This window comes from Arachis hypogaea, chromosome 10 (genome assembly GCF_003086295.3).
Source record: "Arachis hypogaea cultivar Tifrunner chromosome 10, arahy.Tifrunner.gnm2.J5K5, whole genome shotgun sequence".
NCBI lineage: Eukaryota > Viridiplantae > Streptophyta > Magnoliopsida > Fabales > Fabaceae > Arachis > Arachis hypogaea.
The window spans coordinates 78461028-78482947 of NC_092045.1; the positions used below are offsets into that span (position 1 = coordinate 78461028).

At 36.8% G+C, this 21920-nt stretch overlaps 2 non-coding genes across 2 annotated transcripts; one reads left to right on the forward strand and one right to left on the reverse strand.

The window, feature by feature from the left end:
* Positions 1–4875: 4875 nt before the first annotated feature.
* Positions 4876–4979, reverse strand: LOC112718651 (small nucleolar RNA R71). Its single transcript, XR_003160982.1, has one exon. It is a non-coding gene; the product is annotated as a small nucleolar RNA R71 (small nucleolar RNA).
* Positions 4980–19775: 14796 nt separating this feature from the next.
* Positions 19776–19879, forward strand: LOC112719159 (small nucleolar RNA R71). Its single transcript, XR_003161472.1, has one exon. It is a non-coding gene; the product is annotated as a small nucleolar RNA R71 (small nucleolar RNA).
* The last annotated feature ends 2041 nt before the right edge of the window (positions 19880–21920 follow it).

Here is a 21920-nt window from a genome sequence, read left to right on the forward strand (position 1 = left end):
AAATAGTAAGAAAAATGAAAAAGATTTGATTTTTTGAAAAAGTTTTGAAAAGATAAGATTTTTAAATTTGACTTATGAGAAATAGCTAAGTTTTAAAATTTTTTGACTAAGTCAACTCAAATTTTCGAAATTTATGAGAGAAAAAAGGAAAAGATATATATTTTTTATTTTTAAATTTTGAATGATGAGAGGAAAAAACATAAAAATGACCCAAAACATGAAAATTTTTGGATCAAAACCAATGATGTATGCAAGAACACTATGAATGTCAAGATGAACACCAAGAACACTTTGAAGATCATGATGAACATCAAGAACATATTTTTGAAAAATTTTTTATGCAAAGAAAACATGCAAGACACCAAACTTAGAAATCTTTAATGCTTAGACACTATGAATGCAAAAAATGCACATGAAAAATAACAAAAGACACAAAACACGAAAACATCAAGATCAAACAAGAGGACTTACCAAGAACAACTTGAAGATCATGAAGAACACATGCATGAATTTTCGAAAAATGCAAAAGTTTTTAAAATATGCAATTGACATCAAACTTAAAATTGACTCTAGACTCATACAAGAAACACAAAATATATATATTTTTATGATTTTATTATTTTTTTGGATTTTTTGAAAATTAATCTTTAGAAAAACGAAAATAAAGAAAATTTTTTTGAAAGACTTTTTGAAAAATTTTTGAAAAGAAAATTACCTAATCCGAGCAACAAGACGAACTGTCAATTGTCCAAACTCGAACAATCCCCGACAACGGCGCCAAAAACTTGGTGTTGTTGCCGGATTAAAAACTTGGCACCATTGTGGTCTGGAAACAATTGTGAAATTGTTGTTCGAAATTGATCCCCGGCAACGGCGCCAAAAATTTGGTGCACGAAATTGTGATCTCTAATAATGGCATTCAACTTGGTATGCACGTTTATAACTCAGCACTTTCTTCACAACCTCGCACAACTAACCAGCAAGTGCACTGGGTCATCCAAGTAATAAACCTTACGTGAGTAAGGGTCGATCCCACGGAGATTGTTGGTATGAAGCAAGCTATGGTCATCTTGTAAATCTCAGTTAGGTGGATAATAAATGGTTATGGAGTTTTGATGAGCGGATAATTTATATACTTTTTGGCATTGTTTTTAGGTAGTTTTTAGTAAGTTCAAGCTACTTTTAGGGATGTTTTCATTAGTTTTTATGTTAAATTCACATTTCTGGACTTTACTATGATTTTGTGTGTTTTTCTGTGATTTCAGGTAATTTCTGACTGAAATTGAGGGATTTGAGCAAAACTCTAAAAAAGGCTGACAAAAGGACTGATGATGCTGTTGGAATCTGACCTCCCTGCACTCGAAATGGATTTTCTGGAGCTACAGAACTCCAATTGGTGCGCTCTCAATGGCGTTGGAAAGTAGACATCCAGAGCTTTCCAGAAATATATAATAGTCTATACTTTATTCGGAAATTGATGACGTAACTTGGCGTTGAACGCCAAGTACATGCTGCTGTCTGGAGTTAAACGCCAAAAAAACGTCATGATCCGGAGTTGAAAGCCCAAAACACGTTATAACTTGGAGTTCAACTCCAAGAAAAGCCTCAGCTTGTGGATGGATCAAGCTCAGCCCAAGCATACACCAAGTGGGCCCCGGAAGTGGATTTATGCATCAATTACTTACTCATGTAAACCCTAGTAGCTAGTCTAGTATAAATAGGATAAGTTACTATTGTATTAGACATCTTTTGACAGTTTAATCTTTTGACTATTCGGTCTCTTGATCACTCAGGGGGCTGGCCATTCGGCCATGCCTGAACCTTTTACTTATGTATTTTCAACAGTGGAGTTTCTGCACACCATAGATTAAGGGTGTGGAGCTCTGCTGTACCTCAAGTTTCAATACAATTATTATTACTTTCTATTCAATTCTCTTCTATCCTTATTCCAAGATATACGTTACACTTAACTTTGATGAATGTGATGATCCGTGACACTCATCATCATTCTCACCTATGAACGTACATGACTAACAACCACTTCCGTTCTACTTTAGACCGGGCGCATATCTCTTAGATTCCCCAACAGAATCTTCGTGGTATAAGTTAGATAGATGGCGGCATTCATGAGGATCCGGAAATTCTAAACCTTGTCTATGGTATTCCGAGTAGGATTCTGTGATTGAATGACTGTGACGAGCTTCAAACTCCTGAAGGCTGGGTGTGATGACAAGCGCAAAAGAATCAAGGGATTCTATTCCAACCTGATTGAGAACCGACAGATGATTAGCCGTGCTGTGACAGAGCATAGGAACGTTTTCACTGAGAGGATGGGATGTAGCCATTGACAACGGTGATGCCCTACATATAGCTTGCCATGGAAAGGAGTAGGAAGGATTGGATGAATGTAATAAGAAAATAGAGATACGAGAGGAGCACCGCATCTTCACACGCTTATCTGAAATTTCCACTATTAATTTACATAAGTATTTCTATCCCTTTTAATTTCTATTTATTAATTAATTTTTGAATTCACTATAAACCATTTTAATATGCCTAACTGAGATTTACAAGGTGACCATAGCTTGCTTCATACCAACAATCTCTGTGGGATCGACCCTTACTCATGTAAGGTATTACTTGGATGACCCAGTATACGTGCTGGTTAAGTTGAACGGAGTTGTGAGATTCTCTAACAGTGCCTGGAACTCTTGTATCACAATTTCGTCCACCAAGTTTTTGGCGCCGTTGCCGGGGAATGTTTGAATTATAATTACGTGCAACCACAGCACCAAGTTGATCCGGCAACAACACCAAGTTTTTGGCGTCGTTGCCGGGGATTGTTCGAGTATGGACAACTGACGGTTCATCTTGTTGCTCAGATTAGGTAATTTTTTTTATTTTCTTTTCAAAAAGTTTTCAGAATTTTTCTTTTATTTTCGTTTTTCTAAAAGAATATTTTCGAAAAAATAAAATAAAAATACAAAAAAATTAGAAAATCATAAAAATCAAAAATATTTTGTGTTTCTTGTTTGAGTCTTGAGTCAATTTTTAAGTTTGGTGTCAATTGCATGCTTTTAAAATTTTTTTCTTGCATTTTTTGAAAATTCATGCATTCATGGTGTTCTTCATGATCTTCAAGTTGTTCTTGACAAGTCTTCTTGTTTGATCTTGATGTTTTCTTATTTTGTGTTGTTTGTTGTTTTTCATGTGCATTTTTTGTTTGTTAGAGTCCATGCATTAAAGATTTCTAAGTTTGGTGTCTTGCATGTTTTCTTTGCATAAAAAATTTTTCAAAATTATATTCTTGATGTTCATCATGATCTTCAAAGTGTTCTTGGTGTTCATCTTGACATTCAGAGCATTCTTGCATGCATTCATTGTTTTGATCTAAAAATTTCATCCATTGAGTATTTTTGTTGTTTTTCTCTCTCATCATTAAAAATTCAAAAATCAAAAAAATATCTTTTCCTTATTTTTCTCCAAATTTTCAAAAATTTGAGTTGACTTAGTCAAAAATTTTCAAAATTAGTTGTTTTTTACAAGTCAAGTCAAATTTTCAATTTTAAAAATCTTATCTTTTTAAAATCTTTTTCAAAAATTATATCTTTTTCATTTTTTCCATTTTTCGAAAATTTCAAAAATCTTTTCCAAAATATTTTTCAAAATATTTTTCTTATCTTTATATCATATTTTCGAAAATTCATTAATAATTAATGTGATTGATTCAAAAATTTGAAGTTTGTTACTTTCTTGTTAAGAAAGGTTCAATCTTTAAGTTCTAGAATCTTATCTTGTAGTTTCTTGTTAGTGAAGTAAGTAATTTCAAATTTAAAAATTAAATCTTTTTATCTTTTATCTTATCTCTTTCAAAAATTTTATTTTTTTTCAAAATTTGATTTCAAAATATCTTATCTAACCTCTTATCTTCTTATCTTTTCAAATTTGATTTTAATATCTTTTTCAACTAACTCTTTGACTTTTTGTTTGTTTCTTATCTTTTTCAAAAACACCTAACTACTTTTCCCTCTCTAATTTTCGAAAATATCTCATCTCTTTTTCAAAAAAATTCTTTTTGTTTTAAATTTTAATTTTAATCTTATCTTATTCCTAATTTTCGAAAATTACTAATTTTTTTTTAAATTATTTTCGAATTTTCTATCTCTTCTCTTTTATTCTATTTAATTATTTAATTACTAACACTTCTCTTCACCTCTCTTCACCTCAATATCCGAACCCACTCTTCTTCATTCTTCACTCTTTCTTCTTCTACTAACATAAAGGAATCTCTATACTATGACATAGAGGATTCCTCTTCCTTTTCTTGTTTTCTTCTCTTTCATATGGCAGGAACAAGGATAAAGGCACTCTTGTTGAAATTGATCCAGAACCTGAAAGGACTCTGAAGAGAAAATTAAGAGAAGCTAAGTTACAACAATCTAAAGGTAACCTTTCAAAAATATCAGAACAAGAGAAGGAGATGGCAGCCGAAAATAATAATAATGCAAGGAGAATGCTTGGTGACTTCACAAAGCCAACGTCCAAATTTGATGGAAGAAGCATCTCCATCTTGCCATTGGAGCCAATAACTTTGAGCTGAAACCTCAGCTAGTTGCTTTAATGCAACAAAACTGCAAGTTTTATGGACTTCCATTTGAAGATCCTTATCAGTTTTTAACTGAGTTCTTGCAGATCTGTGAGACTGTAAAGACGAATGGAGTTGATCTTGAAGTCTACAGACTCATGCTTTTCCCTTTTGCTGTAAGAGACAGAGCTAGAATATGGTTGGATTCACAATCCAAGGATAGCTTGGACTCCTGGGATAAGCTGGTCACTGCCTTCTTGGATAAATTCTTTCCTCCTCAAAAGCTAAGCAAGCTGAGAATGGATGTTCAAACCTTCAAACAAAAAGATGGTGAATCCATCTATGAAGCATGGGAAAGATACAAGAAGCTGACCAAAAGATGTCCATCTGACATGTTTTCAGAATGGACCATATTAGATATATTCTATTATGGTCTTTCTGAATTTTCGAAAATGTCATTGGACCATTCTGCAGGTGGATCTATTCACCTAAAGAAAACGCCTGAAGAGGCTCAAGAACTCATTGACAGGGTTGCAAACAACCAATTCATGTACACTTCTGAGAGGAATTCCGTGAATAATGGGATACCTCAGAAGAAAGGAGTTATTAAAATTGATGCTCTGAATGCCATATTGGTACAGAACAAAGTGTTGACTCAACAGGTCAACATGATCTCTCAAAATCTGAATGGATGGCAACATGTATCCAACAGTACTAAAGAGGCAGCTTCTGAAGAAGCTTATGATCCTGAGAACCCTGCAATGGCAGAGGTTAATTACATGGGTGAACCTTATGGAAACACCTATAACTCGTCATGGAGAAATTATCCAAATTTCTCATGGAATGATCAACAAAAGCCTCAACAAGGCTTTAACAATGGTGGACGTAATAGGCTGAGCAATAGCAAGCCATATCCATCATCTTCTCAGCAACAGACAGAGAATCCTGAACAAAACACTTCTAATTTAGCCAATCTAGTCTCTGACCTGTCAAAGGCCACTTTCAGTTTCATGAATGAAACAAGATCCTCCATCAGAAATCTGGAGGCACAAGTGGGCCAGCTGAGTAAGAAAGTTATTGAAACTCCTCCCAGTATTCTCCCAAGCAATACAGAAGAGAATCCAAAAGGAGAGTGCAAGGCCATTGATGTGATCAATGTGGCCGAATGCACAAGGGAGGAGGAGGACGAAAATCCTGGTGAGGAAGACCTCCTGGGACGTCCTTCAAGCAAGGCGGAGTTTCCTATTAAGGATCCAAAGGAATCTGAGGCTCATATAGAGACCATAGAGATTCCATTAAATCTCCTTCTGCCATTCATGAGCTCTGAAGACTATTCTTCCTCTGAAGAGGATGAAGATGTGACTAGAGATCAAGTTGCTCAATACTTAGGAGCTATCATGAAGCTGAATGCCAAGTTGTTTGGTAATGAGACTTGGGAAAGTGAACCTCCCTTGCTCATTAGTGAACTAGATACCTGGATTCAGAAAACTCTACCTCAAAAGAAACAAGATCCTGGCAAGTTCTAAATACCTTGTACCATAGGCACCATGACCTTTGAAAAGGCTCTGTGTGATCTGGGGTCAGGGATAAATCTTATGCCACTCTCTATAATGGAGAAGCTGGGGATCATTGAGGTACAACCTGCCTTGTTCTCATTACAATTGGCAGACAAGTCATTGAGACAAGCTTATGGAATAGTGGAGGACGTGTTAGTAAAGGTTGAAGGCCTTTACATCCCTGCTGATTTCATAATCTTAGACACTAGGAAGGAAGAGGATGAATGCATCATCCTTGGAAGGCCTTTCCTAGCCACAGCAGAAGCTGTGATAGATGTCAACAGAGGTGAATTAGTCCTTCAGTTGAATGGGGACTACCTTGTGTTTAAAGCACATGGCAATCCCTCTGTGACAAAAGAGAGTAAGCATGAAGAGCTTCTCTCAGTTCAGAGTCAAGAAGAGCCCCCACAGTCAAACTCTAAGTTTGGTGTTGAGAGGCCTCAACCAAACTCTAAGTTTGGTGTTAAGATCCCATATCCAAACTCTAAGTTTGGTGTTAGGACTATACAACATTGACCTGATCACCTTTGTGGCTCCATGAGAGCCACTGTCAAGCTATTGACATTAAAGAAGCGCTTGTTGGGAGGCAACCCAATTTTATTTATCTAATTTTTATTTCATTGTTATTTTGTGTTTTATTAGGTACATGATCATGTGGAGTCACGAAAAAAATCATAAAAATTAAAAACAAAAGCTAAAACAGCAGAAAAAAATTCGCACTCTGGAGGAAGCACAGGCTGGCGTTCAACGCCAGTAAGATGCATCTGGCTGGCGTTCAATGCCAGAACAGAGCATCAACCTAGCACTGAACGCCAGAAACAAGCAACATTCTGGCGCTGAACACCAGGAATGTGCCTAGAGAAGAAAAGCTGGCGCTGAACGCCAGTAACAAGCATGAAACTGGCGTTCAACGCCAGAAACATGCTTTACATGGGCGTTGAATGCCCAGAACGTGCACCAATGGGCGTTTAAACGCCAGAATGGTGTGCAAAGGCATTTTACATGCCTATTTGGTGCAGGGATAGAATTCCTTGACACCTCAGGATCTGTGGACCCCCACAGGATCACCTCAAGATCTGTGGACCCCACAGGATCCCCACCTTACCTCCTAATCCTATTTTTGTGATGACTATTCTCCATGTCACACTTCCCAACACTCTTCACCAATTACCTCAATTCCTCTTCCCAATCACCTCCTTCACCACTCAAATCCATCCACTCTTCCCCATAAACCCCACCTACTTTCAAAAATTCAAAAACATTTTCCCACCTATTCCCACCCTAAATGGCCGAACAAACACTACCCCCTCTCCCTATATATACCCTTCCATTCTACTTCATTTTCACACAACACAACCCCTTCTTCTTCACCTAGGCCGAACCTACATCTCTTCCCCTCTACCATATTTTCTTCTTCTTCTTCTTCTTCTTCTTCTCTTCTTTCTTCTATTGCTCGAGGACGAGCAATATTTTAAGTTTGGTGTGTGGTCAAAGCACAATCTTTTTTGTTTTCCACTACCATCAATGGCACCTAAGGCCGGAAAAGGAAAAGGGAAGACAAAAGCTTCCACCTCCGAGTCATGGGAGATGGAAAGATTCATCTCCAAGAGCCATCAAGACCACTTCTATGATGTTGTGGCAAAGAAGAAGGTGATCCCTGAGGTCCCTTTCAAGCTCAAGAAAAATGAGTATCCGGAGATCCGACATGAGATCCGAAGAAGAGGTTGGGAAGTCCTAACCAACCCCATGCAACAAGTCAGAATCTTAATGGTTCAAGAGTTCTATGCCAATGCATGGATCACTAGGAACCATGATCAAAGTATAAACCCGAATCCAAAGAATTATCTCACAATGGTTCGGGGGAAATACTTAGATTTTAGTCCGGAAAATGTGAGGTTGGCGTTTCACTTGCCCATGATGCAAGGAGATGAATGCCCCTACACTAGAAGGGTCAACTTTAATCAAAGGTTGGACCAAGTCCTAATGGACATATGTGTGGAAGGAGCTCAATGGAGAATAGACTCCAAAGGCAAGCCAGTTCAACTAAGAAGACTGGACCTCAAGTCTGTGGCTAGAGGATGGTTGGAGTTCATTCAAACGCTCTATCATTCCTACTAGCAACCGATCTGAAGTTATTGTGGATCGGGCCATCATGATTCATAGCATCATGATTGGAGAGGAAGTAAAAGTTCATGAGGTCATCTCTAATGAAATCTACAAAATAGTCGACAAGTCCTCTACCATGGCACGGCTAGCTTTCCCTCACTTTATTTTCCATCTATGTTACTCAGCTGGAGTTATCATAGAGGGAGACATCCCCATTGAAGAGGATAAGCCCATCACCAAGAAGAGGATGGAGCAAGCAAGAGAGATCCCTCACGGTTCTCAAGAGATGCATGAGGAAGCTCATCATCAAGAAATCCCTGAGATGCCTCAAGGGATGCACTTTCCTCCCAATAACTATTGGGAGCAAATCAACACTTCCTTAGAAGATTTGAGCCACAATGTGGAACAATTAAGGGTGGAACATCATGAGCACTCCATCATTCTCCATGAAATAAGAGAAGATCAAAGAGCAATGAGGGAGGAGCAACAAAGGCAAGGAAGGGACATAGAAGAGCTTACAGACATTGTTGGTCCTTCAAGAAGAAGACGCCACTAAAGGTGGATTCATTCCTTGTTCTTATTTCTTTCTGTTTTTCGGTTTTTAATGTTGTGTTTATCTATGTTTTGTGTCTCTACTTCATGATCATTAGTATGTAATAACTATGCCTTAAAGTTATGAATAATTCCATTAATCCTTCACCTCTCTTAAATGAAAAATGTTTTAATTCAAAAGAACAAGAAGTACATGAATTTCGAATTTATCCTTGAATTTAGTTTAATTATATTGATGTGGTGACAATACTTTTTGTTTTCTGAATGAATGCTTAAACAGTGCATATTTTTTTTCTTGTTGTTTATGAATGTTAAAACTGTTGGCTCTTGAAAGAATGATGAACAAAGAAAAATGTTATTGATGATCTGAAAAATCATAAAATTGATTCTTGAAGAAAGAAAAAGCAGTGAAAAAGCAAAAGCTTGCGAAAAAAAAGTGGCGAAAAAAAAGGTTGCGAAAAAATAGAAAGAAAAAGAAAAAGCAAGCAGAAAAAGCCAATAGCCCTTAAAACCAAAAGGCAAGCGTAAAAAGGATCCAAGGCTTTGAGCATCAATGGATAGAAGGGCCCAAGGAAATAAAATCCAGGCCTAAGCGGCTAAACCAAGCTGTCCCTAACCATGTGCTTGTGTCATGCAGGTCCAAGTGAAAAGCTTGAGACTGAGTGGTTAAAGTCGTGATCCAAAGCAAAAAGAGTGTGCTTAAGAGCTCTGGACACCTCTAACTGGGGACTCTAGCAAAGCTGAGTCACAATCTGAAAAGATTCACCCAGTCATGTGTTTGTGGCATTTATGTATCCGGTGGTAATACTGGAAAACAAAGTGCTTAGGGCCACGGCCAAGACTCATAAGTAGCTGTGTTCAAGAATCAACATGCTCAACTAGGAAAGTCAATAACACTATCATTCTAAACTTCAAAGGAAAAAGTGAGATGCCAAAACTGTTCAGAAGCAAAAAGCTACAAGTCCCGCTCATCTAATTATAATTAATATTCATTGATATTTTGGAATTTATAGTATATTCTCTTCTTTTTATCCTAATTGATTTTTAGTTGCTTGGGGACAAGCAACAATTTAAGTTTGGTGTTGTGATGAGCGGATAATTTATACGCTTTTTGGTTGTTTTTAGGTAGTTTTTAGTAAGTTCAAGCTACTTTTAGGGATGTTTTCATTAGTTTTTATCTTAAATTCACATTTCTGGACTTTATTATGAGTTTGTGTGTTTTTCTGTGATTTCAGGTAATTTCTGGTTGAAATTGAGAGATTTGAGCAAAACTCTAAAAAAGGCTGACAAAAGGACTGATGATGCTGTTGGAATCTGACCTCCCTGCACTTGAAATGAATTTTCTGGAGCTACAGAACTCCAATTGGCGCGCTCTCAACGGCGTTGGAAAGTAGACATCCAGATCTTTCCAGCAATATATAATAGTCCATACTTTATTTGGAAATTGATGATGTAACTTGGCGTTGAACGCCACGTACATGCTGCTGTCTGGAGTTAAACGCCAGAAAAACGTCATGATCCGGAGTTGAACGCCCAAAACACGTTATAACTTGGAGTTCAACTCCAAGAAAAGCCTCAGCTCGTGGATGGATCAAGCTCAGCCCAAGCATACACCAAGTGGGCCCCGGAAGTGGATTTATGCATAAATTACTTACTCATGTAAACCCTAGTAGCTAGTCTAGTATAAATAGGATAAGTTACTATTGTATTAGACATCTTTTGACAGTTTAATCTTTTGACTATTCGGTCTCTTGATCACTCAGGGGGCTGGCCATTCGGCCATGCCTGAACCTTTTACTTATGTATTTTCAACAGTGGAGTTTCTGCACACCATAGATTAAGGGTGTGGAGCTCTGCTGTACCTCAAGTTTCAATACAATTATTATTACTTTCTATTCAATTCTCTTCTATCCTTATTCCAAGATATACGTTACACTTAACTTTGATGAATGTGATGATCCGTGACACTCCTCATCATTCTCACCTATGAACGTACGTGACTGACAACCACTTCCGTTCTACTTTAGACCGGACGCATATCTCTTAGATTCCCCAACAGAATCTTCGTGGTATAAGTTAGATAGATGGCGGCATTCATGAGGATCCGGAAAGTCTAAACCTTGTCTATGGTATTCCGAGTAGGATTCTGTGATTAAATGACTGTGACGAGCTTCAAACTCCTGAAGGCTGGGTGTGATGACAAGCGCAAAAGAATTAAGGGATTCTATTACAACCTGATTGAGAACCGACAGATGATTAGCCGTGCTGTGACAGAGCATAGGAACGTTTTCACTGAGAGGATGGGATGTAGCCATTGACAACGGTGATGCCCTACGTACAGCTTGCCATGGAAAGGAGTAGGAAGGATTGGATGAATGTAATAAGAAAATAGAGATACGAGAGGAGCACAGCATCTTCACACGCTTATCTGAAATTCCCACTATTAATTTACATAAGTATTTCTATCCCTTTTAATTTCTATTTATTAATTAATTTTCGAATTCACCATAAACCATTTTAATCTGCCTAACTGAGATTTACAAGGTGACCATAGCTTGCTTCATACTAACAATCTCTGTGGGATCGACCCTTACTCACGTAAGGTATTACTTGGATGACCCAGTACACTTGCTGGTTAAGTTGAACGGAGTTGTGAGATTCTCTAACAGTGCCTGGAACTCTTGTATCACAATTTCATCCACCAAGTTTTCGAATAATAATAATAAATAAGTAGAAAATAAAGATAGAAATACTTATGTAGATCATTGGTGGGAATTTCAGATAGGCGTGTGAAGATGCTGTGCTCCTTCTGAATCTCTACTTTCCTACTGCCTTCATCCTTTCCTTCTTACTCCTTTCCATGGCAAGCTGTATGTATGGCATCACCGTTATCAATGGCTACATCCCATCTTCTCAGTGAAAATGGTCCAAATTTTCTGTCACAGCACGGCTAATCATCTGTCGGTTCTCGATCATGTCGGAATAGAATCCATTGATTCTTTTGCGTTTGTCATCACGCCCAACAATCGCAAGTTTGAAGCTCATCACAGTCATTCAATCCCTGAATCCTACTCGGAATACTATAGACAAGGTTTAGACTTTCTGGATTCTCATGAATGCCGCCATCAATTCTAGCTTATACCACAAAGATTCTGATTAAGGAATCTAAGAGATATGCGTTCGGTCTAAGGTAGAACGGAAGTGATTGTCAGTCACGCATTCATAGGTGAGAATGATGATGAGTGTCACGGATCATCACATTCATCATGGTGAAGTGCAACGAATATCTTAGAAGAGGAATAAACTAAATTAAATAGAAAATAGTAGTAATTGCATTGAAACTCGAGGTACAGCAGAGCTCCACACCCTTAATCTATGGTGTGTAGAAACTCCACCGTTGAAAATACATAAGTGATGGTCTAGGCATGGCCGAATGGCCAGCCCCCATGAACGTGATCAAAGGATCATCAGGTAATCCAAAATTAATCCAAAGATGTCTAATACAATAGTAAAATGTTCTATTTATACGAGACTAGCTACTAGGGTTTACAAAAGTAAGTAATTGATGCAAAAATCCACTTCCGAGGCCCACTTGGTGTGTGCTTGGGCTGAGCTTGAGCTTTACACGTGCAGAGACTTCTCTTGGAGTTGAACCAAGTTGTAACATGTTTTTGGCGTTCAACTCTGGTTCGTGATGTGTTTCTGGCGTTTGACTCTAGAATGCAACATGGAACTGGCGTTGAGCGCCAGTTTGCGTTGTTTAATCTCAAATAATGTATGGACTATTATATATTGCTGGAAAGCTCTGGATGTCTACTTTCCATCTCCATTGAGAGCGCGCCATTTGGAGTTCTTTAGCTCCATAAAATCCATTTCGAGTGCAGGGAGGTCAGAATCCGACAACATCAGCAGTCATTTGTCAGCCTTCTTATCAGAGTTTTGCTCAGGTCCCTCAATTTCAGCCAGAAAATACCTAAAATTATAGAAAAATATACAAACTCATAGTAAAGTCCAGAAATGTGAATTTAGCATAAAAACTAATGAAAACATCCCTAAAAGTAACTATATCCTACTAAAAACTATCTAAAAACAATGCCAAAAAACGTATAAATTATCCACTCATCAGTTATCCTCATTGGCCCTCGCTTGATACAAAATTAAATTAAACATATTTATTTATAATTTTTATATAAATTCATATTATTTAGCAATTAGTTTTTCCACTATATATACATTTAAGAAAGACATTTTATTTGATCATAAATAGCAGAATATAAATAACTTCACCATTACCATTAAATGCACAAATAGTTTATAACAATATTTAAAATGCAATGAGATTACCATATCTTAAAACATATACATATATTGTTTATATGTTACTTTGATATTGTTATAAACTCATTTTCTTCGTTACGTATATGTATTAAAAGAGGGCAGAATACAATTCAACTAATTATTAAATATATCAACTAAGCTTTTCTAATACATTAGTGATCCACAGTAGATCAATTAAGTATTAAAAGAGGGCAGAATACAATTCAACTAATTATTAAATATATTAACTTATCTATTATAATACATGAGGGATCCACAATAGATCAATTAACTCATTATTTCGAACCATCATTTTAGAGTTTTAAATTTTAGTTTCAAGCATCAATTAAATTTTTAACACATCACTTTTTAATCAAACACCATAAAATTTGATAAGGTTAATGGTTTTAAGAAGGGTACCATTATTAAATTTGGTGTATTTTTAAGTAACGAAACTGTGATGTACCTCAAGATTATGAGTTTGTAAAGTTTTAAATTTCATTGTTAATCTTCTCTATTTTAAAGAAATTACATCAGCAATAACTTTAAATTTGTTCACCAACAATAACACTGTACTCCTAATTTAGTATATAATATTTTTGGCATTCTGATCTTTTATTACTCTATATTCTGTACTCTGTACTCTTTTAAGTTTGTTCATTAATAACTTCTTATGTAATACATCCCTACTTAAAGTCGCTTCTAACTATTTTAAAAAATTAGAACTTAGTATGTTTAAAAAATTTTACTTAATCATACTTTGGTTGCATTTTTTTGCTCAAATTCCACTGGTATTTTATTGGTTTGTTCTCATTTTTTCTTACGTATGTGGTGGACGAAATTGTGATCAACAATAATGGCTCTTTGGCATGTGCATAAAAACATTAACTCAGCACTTTCTTTCCACAATCTCATTCAACTAACCAGCAAGTGTACTGGGTCGTCCAAGTAATAATCCTTACGTGAGTAAGGGTCGATCCCACAGAGATTGTTGGTATGTAGCAAGCTATGGTCACCTTGTAAATCTCAGTTAGGCAGATTAAATGGTTATGGATTTCGAAAATTAATAATAAACAGAAAATAAAATAGGATAGAAATACTTATGTAAATTAATGGTGGGGATTTCAAATAGGCATGTGGAGATGCTAGAATCCTCTCGAATCTCTGTTTTCCTATTGCTTTCATCTAATCCTTCTTACTCCTTTCCATGGCAAGCTGTATGTAGGGCATCACCATCGTCAATGGCTACTTTTCATCCTCTCGGGAAAATGGTCCTATGCGCTGTCACTGCATGGCTAATCGTCTGGAGGCATCACCCTTGACAATGGCTACATCCCATCCTCTCAGTGAAAATGGTCCAAATGCTCTGTCACAGCACGGCTAATCATCTGTCAGTTCTCAATTAGGTTGGAATAGAATCCATTGATTCTTTTGCATCTGTCACTAACGCCCAGCCTTCAGGAGTTTGAAGCTCGTCACAGTCATTCAATACCGGAATCTTACTCGGAATACCACAGACAAGGTTAGACTTTCCAGATTCCCGGAATCCTACTCGGAATACCACAGACAAGGTTATACTTTCCGAATTCCCATGAATGCCACCATCTATCTAGCTTATACCACGAAGATTCTGTTGGGGAATCTAAGAGATATGCGCCCGGCCTAGAGTAGAACGGAAGTGGTTGTCAGTCACGTGCGTTCATAGATGAGAATGATGATGAGTGTCACGGATCATCACATTCATCAAGTTGTTGTGCAACGTATATCTTGGAATAAGAATAAAAGAGAATTGAATGGAAAATAATAGTAATTGTATTGAAACTTGAGGTACAGCAGAGCTCCACACCCTTAATCTATGGTGTGTAGAAACTCCACCGTTGAAAATACATAAGTGAAAGGTTCAGGCATGGCCGAATGGCCAGTCCCCTAAAACGTGATCAATAGCCTCCTAAGATGAAGAATAAAATAAAACTGAGACCAAAGATGAAACGTGGTCAAAAGATGACTAATACACTAGTAAAAAGTCTTATTTATACTAAAATAGCTACTAGGGTTTACATAGGTAAGTAATTGATGCATAAATTCACTTCCGGGGCCCATTTGGTGTATTTTTGGGCTGAGCTTAGTCTATCCACGAGTTGAGGCTTTTATTGGAGTTGAACACCAAGTTATGACGTGTTTTGGGCGTTCAACTCCGGGTCGTGACGTGTTTCTGGCGTTTAACTCCAGACAGCAGCATGTACTTGGCGTTGAGCGCCACTTTACGTCGACAATTCCCGAGTAAAGTATGAACTATTATATATTTCTGGAAAGCTCTAGATGTCTACTTTCCAACGCCATTGAGAGCGCACCATTTGGAATTCTGTAGCTCTCAAAAATCCATTTTGAGTGCAGGGAGGTCAGATTCCAACAGCATCAGCAGTCCTTTGTCAGCCTCCTATCAGAGTTTTGCTCAAGTCCCTCAATTTCAGCTAGAAATTACCTGAAATCACAGAAAAATACACAAACTCATAGTAAAGTCCAGAAATGTGAATTTAACATAAAAACTAATGAAAACATCCCTAAATGTAACTTAAACTTACTAAAAACTACCTAAAAACAATGCCAAAAAGCGTATAAATTATCCGCTCATCACAACACCAAACTTAAATTGTTGCTTGTCCCCAAGCAACTGAAAGTCAATTAGGATAAAAAGAAGAGAATATACTATAAATTCCAGAATATCAATGAATATTAATTATAATTAGATGAGCGGGACTTGTAGCTTTTTGCTTCTGAACAGTTTTGGCATCTCACTTTTTCCTTTGAAGTTTAGAATGATTGGCTTCTCTAGGAACTTAGAATTTTAGATAGTGTTATTGATTCTCCTAGTTAAGTATGTTGATTCTTGAACACAGCTACTTATGAGTCTTGGCTGTGGCCCTAAGCACTTTGTTTTTCAGTATTACCACCGGATACATAAATGCCACAGACACATGACTGGGTGAACCTTTTCAGATTGTGACTCAGCTTTGCTAGAGTCCCCAGTTAGAGGTGTCCAGAGCTCTTAAGCACACTCCTTTTTCTTTGGATCACGACTTTAACCACTCAGTCTCAAGCTTTTCACTTGGACCTTCATGACACAAGCACATAGTTAGGGACAGCTTGATTTAGCCGCTTAGGCCCGGATTTTATTTCCTTGGGCCCTCCTATCCATTGATGCTCAAAGCCTTGGATCCTTTTTACCTTGCCTTTTGGTTTTAAGGGTTATTGGCTTTTTCTGCTTGCTTTTTCTTTTTCTTTCTATTTTTTTTTTGCCAATTTTTTTTCGCAAGGCTTTGCTTTTTCTTGCTTCAAGAATCAATTTTATGATTTTTCAGATCATCAATAACATTTTTCTTTGTTCATCATTCTTTCAAGAGCCAACAATTTTAACATTCATAAACAACAAGATCAAAATTATGCATTGTTCAAGCATTCATTCAGAAAACAAAAAGTATTGTCACCACATCAATATAATTAAGCTAAATTCAAGGATAAATTCGAAATTCATGTACTTCTTGTTCTTTTGAATTAAAACATTTTTTTTTTCAAGAAAGGTGAAGGATTAATGGAATTTATTCATAGCTTTAAGACATAGTTACTACATACTAATGATCATGAAGCAGAGACACAAAACATAGATAAACATATAACATAGAAATCAAAAAACAGAAAAATTTAAGAACAAGGAATGAGTCCACCTTAGTGAGGGTGGCGCCTTTTGAAGGACCAATGGTGCTTTTTGAGCTCCTCTATGTCTTTTCCTTGCCTCTGTTGCATGATCCCTAGTGATTTTGGTGCTCCTATCCTTAGTTGCTCCCAATAATTATTGGAGGAAAATGTATCCCCTGAGGTATCTCAGGGATCTCTTGATTTGCAGTCAAATATTCTACCACTGAGATATAGACCCTTCAGATGAATCTCTCCATCTCCTATGACTCAGAGGTGGAAGCTTTTCTCTTCCCTTTTTCTTCTTCTTCTTTTTTTGTTTTTTTTTTTAGGTTTCTCTGGCCTTAGGTGCCATCAATGATTATGGAAAAGCAAAAAGCTTATGTTTTTACCACACCAAACTTAAAATATTGCTCGCCCTCGAGCAAGAGAAGAAAGAAAAGAAGAGGAAGAAGAGAAAATATGGAGGAGAGTGGAAGAGGTGTGTTCGGCCATGTAGGGTGGGTTTGGGTGGGAAGGATGGATGGATGTGAGTGGTGAAGGTGGTAATTGGGAAGAGAGATTGAGGTGATTGGTGAAGGGTTTTGGGAAGTGTGTACTAGAGTTAGGAGGTAAGGTGGGAATATGTTAGGTGGGGATCCTATGGGGTCCACAGATCCTGAGATGATCCTGTGGAGTCCACAGATCCTGAGATGATCCTGTGGGGTCCATAGATCCTGAGGTGTCAAGGATTTACATCCCTGCACCCATTAGGCATGTAAAATGCCTTAGTATACCATTCTGGCGTTTAGACGCCGAGATGGTGCATATTCTGGGCGTTCAATGCCCAGATGCAGCATGTTTCTGGCGTTGAACGCCAGTTCTATGCTTGTTACTGGCGTTCAGCGCCCAGATGTAGCATGTTTCTGGCGTTGAACGCCAGTTCTATGCTTGTTACTGGCGTTCAGCGCCAGCTTTCCTCAAGGCACATTCCTGGCGTTCAAATGCCAGGATGTTGCTTGTTTCTGGCGTTCAGCGCCAGATTCATGCTCTGTTCTGGCGTTGAACGCCAGCCAGATGCTCCTTACTGGCGTTGAACGCCAGTAAGTCCTTCCTCCAGGGTGCAAATTTTTTTCTGCTATTTTTTTTATTCTGTTTTTAATTTTTGTATTTTTTTCGTGACTCCTCATGATCATGTACCTAATAAAACACAAAATAACAATAAAATAAAATTGGGTTGCCTCCCAACAAGCGCTTCTTTAATGTCAATAGCTTGACATTGTGCTCTCATGGAGCCACAAAGGTGATCAGGTCAATGTTGTATAGTCCCAACACCAAACTTAGAGTTTGGATATGGGGTCTTAACACCAAACTTAGAGTTTGGTTGTGGCCTCCCAACACCAAACTTAGAGTTTGACTGTGGGGGCTCTTCTTGACTCTGAACTGAGAGAAGCTCTTCATGCTTACTCTCTTTTGTCACAGAGGGATGGCCATGTGCCTTAAACACAAGGTAGTCCCCATTCAATCGAAGGACTAATTCACCTCTGTTGACATCTATCACAGCTCCTGCTGTAGCTAGGAAAGGTCTTCCAAGGATGATACACTCATCCTCTTCCTTCCTAGTGTCTAAGATTATGAAATCAGCAGGGATGTAAAGGCCTTCAACCTTTACTAACACGTCCTCTACTATTCCATAAGCTTGTCTCAATGACTTGTCTGCAAATTATAATGAGAACAAGGCAGGTTGTACCTCAATGATTCCCAGCTTCTCCATTACAGAGAGTGGCATAAGATTTATCCCTGACCCCATATCACATAGAGCTTTTTCAAAGGTCAATGTGCCTATGGTACAAGGTATTAAGAATTTGCCAGGATCTTATTTCTTTTGAGGTAAAATTTGCTGAATCCATGTATCTAGTTCACTAATGAGCAAGGGAAGTTCACTTTCCCAAGTCTCATTACCAAACAACTTGGCATTCAGCTTCATGATAGCTCCTAAATATTGAGCAACTTGCTCTCCAGTCACATCTTCATCTTCTTCAGAGGAAGAATAGTCTTCAGAGCTCATGAATGGCAGAAGGAGATTTAATGAAATCTCTATGGTCTCTATTTGAGCCTCAGATTCCTTTGGATCCTTAATAGGAAACTCCCTCTTGCTTGAGAGACGTCCCAGGAGGTCCTCCTCACTAGGATTTTCGTCCTCCTCCTCCCTTGTGCATTCGGCCATATTGATTAAATCAATGGCCTTGCACTCTCCTTTTGGATTTTCTTCTGTATTGCTTGGGAGAATACTGGGAGGAGTTTCAATGACTTTCTTACTCAGCTGGCCCACTTGTGCCTCCAGATTTCTGATGGAGGATCTTGTTTCACTCATGAAACTGAAAGTGGCCTTTGACAGATCAGAGACTAAGTTGGATAAATTAGAAGTGTTTTGTTCAGAATTCTCTGTCTGTTGCTGAGAAGATGATGGAAAAGGCTTGCTATTGTTCAGCCTATTGCGTCCACCATTGTTAAAGCCTTGTTGAGGTTTTTGTTGATCCTTCCATAAGAAATTTGGATGATTTCTCCATGATGGATTATAGGTGTTTCCATAGGGTTCACCCATGTAATTTACCTCTGCTATTGCAGGGTTCTCAGGATCATAAGCTTCTTCAGAAGCTGCCTCTTTAGTACTGTTGGATGCATTTTGCCATCCATTCAGACTTTGAGAGATCATGTTGACTTGCTGAGTCAACACTTTGTTTTGAGCCAATATGGCATTCAGAGCATCAATCTCAAGAACTCCTTTCCTTTGAGGCGTCCCATTATTAATGGAATTCCTCTCAGAAGTGTACATGAATTTGTTATTTGCAACCATGTCAATAAGCTCTTAAGCTTCTGCAGGTGTTTTCTTTAGGTGAATGGATCCACCTGCAGAATGGTCCAATGACATTTTTGAAAATTCAGATAGACCATAATAGAATATATCTAATATGGTCCATTCTGAAAACATGTCAGATGGACACCTTTTGGTCTACTGCTTGTATCTTTCCCAAGCTTCATAGAGGGATTCACCATCTTTTTGTTTGAAGGTCTGAACATCCACTCTAAGCTTGCTCAGCTTTTGAGGAGGAAAGAATTTATCCAAGAAAGCCGTGACCAGCTTATCCCATGAGTCCAGGCTATCCTTAGGTTGTGAATCCAACCATATTCTAGCTCTGTCTCTTACTGCAAAAGGGAAAAGCATGAGTCTGTAGACTTCAGGATCTACTCCATTCGTCTTTACAGTCTCACAAATCTGCAAGAACTCAGTTAAAAACTGATAAGGATCTTCAGATGGAAGTCCATAGAACTTGCAGTTTTGTTGCATTAAGGCAACTAATTGAGGTTTAAGCTCAAAATTATTGGCTCCAATGGCAGGAATGGAGATGCTTCTTCCATCAAATTTGGACGTGGGCTTGGTGAAGTCACCAAGCATCCTTCTTGCATTATCATTATTGGGTTCAGCTGCCATCTCCTTCTCTTGTTCGAAATTTTCTGAAAGTTTACTTCTGGATTGTTGTAATTTAGCTTCTCTTAGTTTCCTCTTCAAAGTCCTTTCAGGTTCAGGATCAATTTCAACAAGAGTGCCTATTTCCTTGTTCCTGCTCATATGAAAGAGAAGAAAACAAGAAAAGAAAGAGGAATCCTCTATGTCACAGTATAGAGATTCCTTTATGTTAGTAGAAAAAGAAGGGGGAGAAGGGTGAAGAAGAGGGATGAATAGTCTGTATAAAGAGTAAGGATAAGGGAGGTGATAAGAGATGAAGAGAAGTGTTAGTAAATAAATAAATAAATAGAAGAAGATGAGAGAGGGATTTTCGAAAATATTTTTGAAAAGGAGTTAGTAATTTCGAAAATTAAAGATGAATTAAAATTAAAATTAAAATTTAAAACAATTAGTTAATTAAAAAGAATTTTTGAAAAAGAGAGAGGTAGGTAGTTAGTTGGTTTTGAAAAAGATAAGAAACAAACAAAAAGTTAAATAGTTAGTAAAAAAAAAAGATATTAAAATTAAATTTGAAAAGATGAAAAGATAAGAAGTTAGATAAGATTTTTTTGAAATCAAATTTTGAAAAAGATAAGATAAAAAGATAAGATTTTTAAGAAAAAGGCATTTTGAAAAAGATTTAATTTTTAAAATGACTTAACTAACAAGAAACTACAAGATAAGATTCTAGAATTTAAAGATTGAACCTTTCTTAACAAGAAAGTAACAAACTTCAAATTTTTGAACCAATCACATTAATTGTTAGCTAATTTTCGAAAATTTGATATAAAGATAAGAAAAAGATTTTGAAAATATTTTGAAAAAGATTTTTGAAATTTTCGAAAAAAATAAAGAAAAATGAAAATGATATAATTTTTGAAAAAGATTTTGAAAAGATAAGATTTTTAAAATTGAAAATTTGACTTTACTTGTAAGAAACAACTAATTTTTTAAAAATTTTTTACTAAGTCAACCCAAAATTTCAAAAATTTGGAGGGAAATAAGGAAAAGATATTTTTTGAATTTTTTGAATTTTTAATGATGAGAGAGAAAAATTAAAAACGTCATTTTTGTGTTTTTCTCTTTTCTTTATGGATCAAAACAAAGAATGCATGCAAGAACACTATGAATGTTAAGATGAACACCAAGAACACTTTGAAGATCATGATGAACATCAAGAACATAATTTTGAAAAATTTTTGATGCAAAGAAAACATGCAAGACACCAAACTTAGAAATCTTTAATGCATGGACTCTAACAAACAAAAAATGCACATGAAAAACAACAAACAACACAAAACAAGAAAACATCAAGATCAAACAAGAAGACTTGTCAAGAACAACTTGAAGATCATGAAGAACACTATGACTGCATGGAATTTTCGAAAAATGCAAGTAAAATTTTTAAAACATGCAATTGACACCAAACTTAAAAATTGACTCAAGACTCAAACAAGAAACACAAAATATTTTTGAATTTTATGATTTTATTATTTTTTTGTATTTTTATTATTTTTTTTCGAAAATATTCTTAAGAAAACGAAAATAAAGAAAAATTTTTGAAAAAATTTTAGAAAGCTTTTTGAAAAGAAAATTACCTAATCTGAGCAACAAGATGAACCATCAG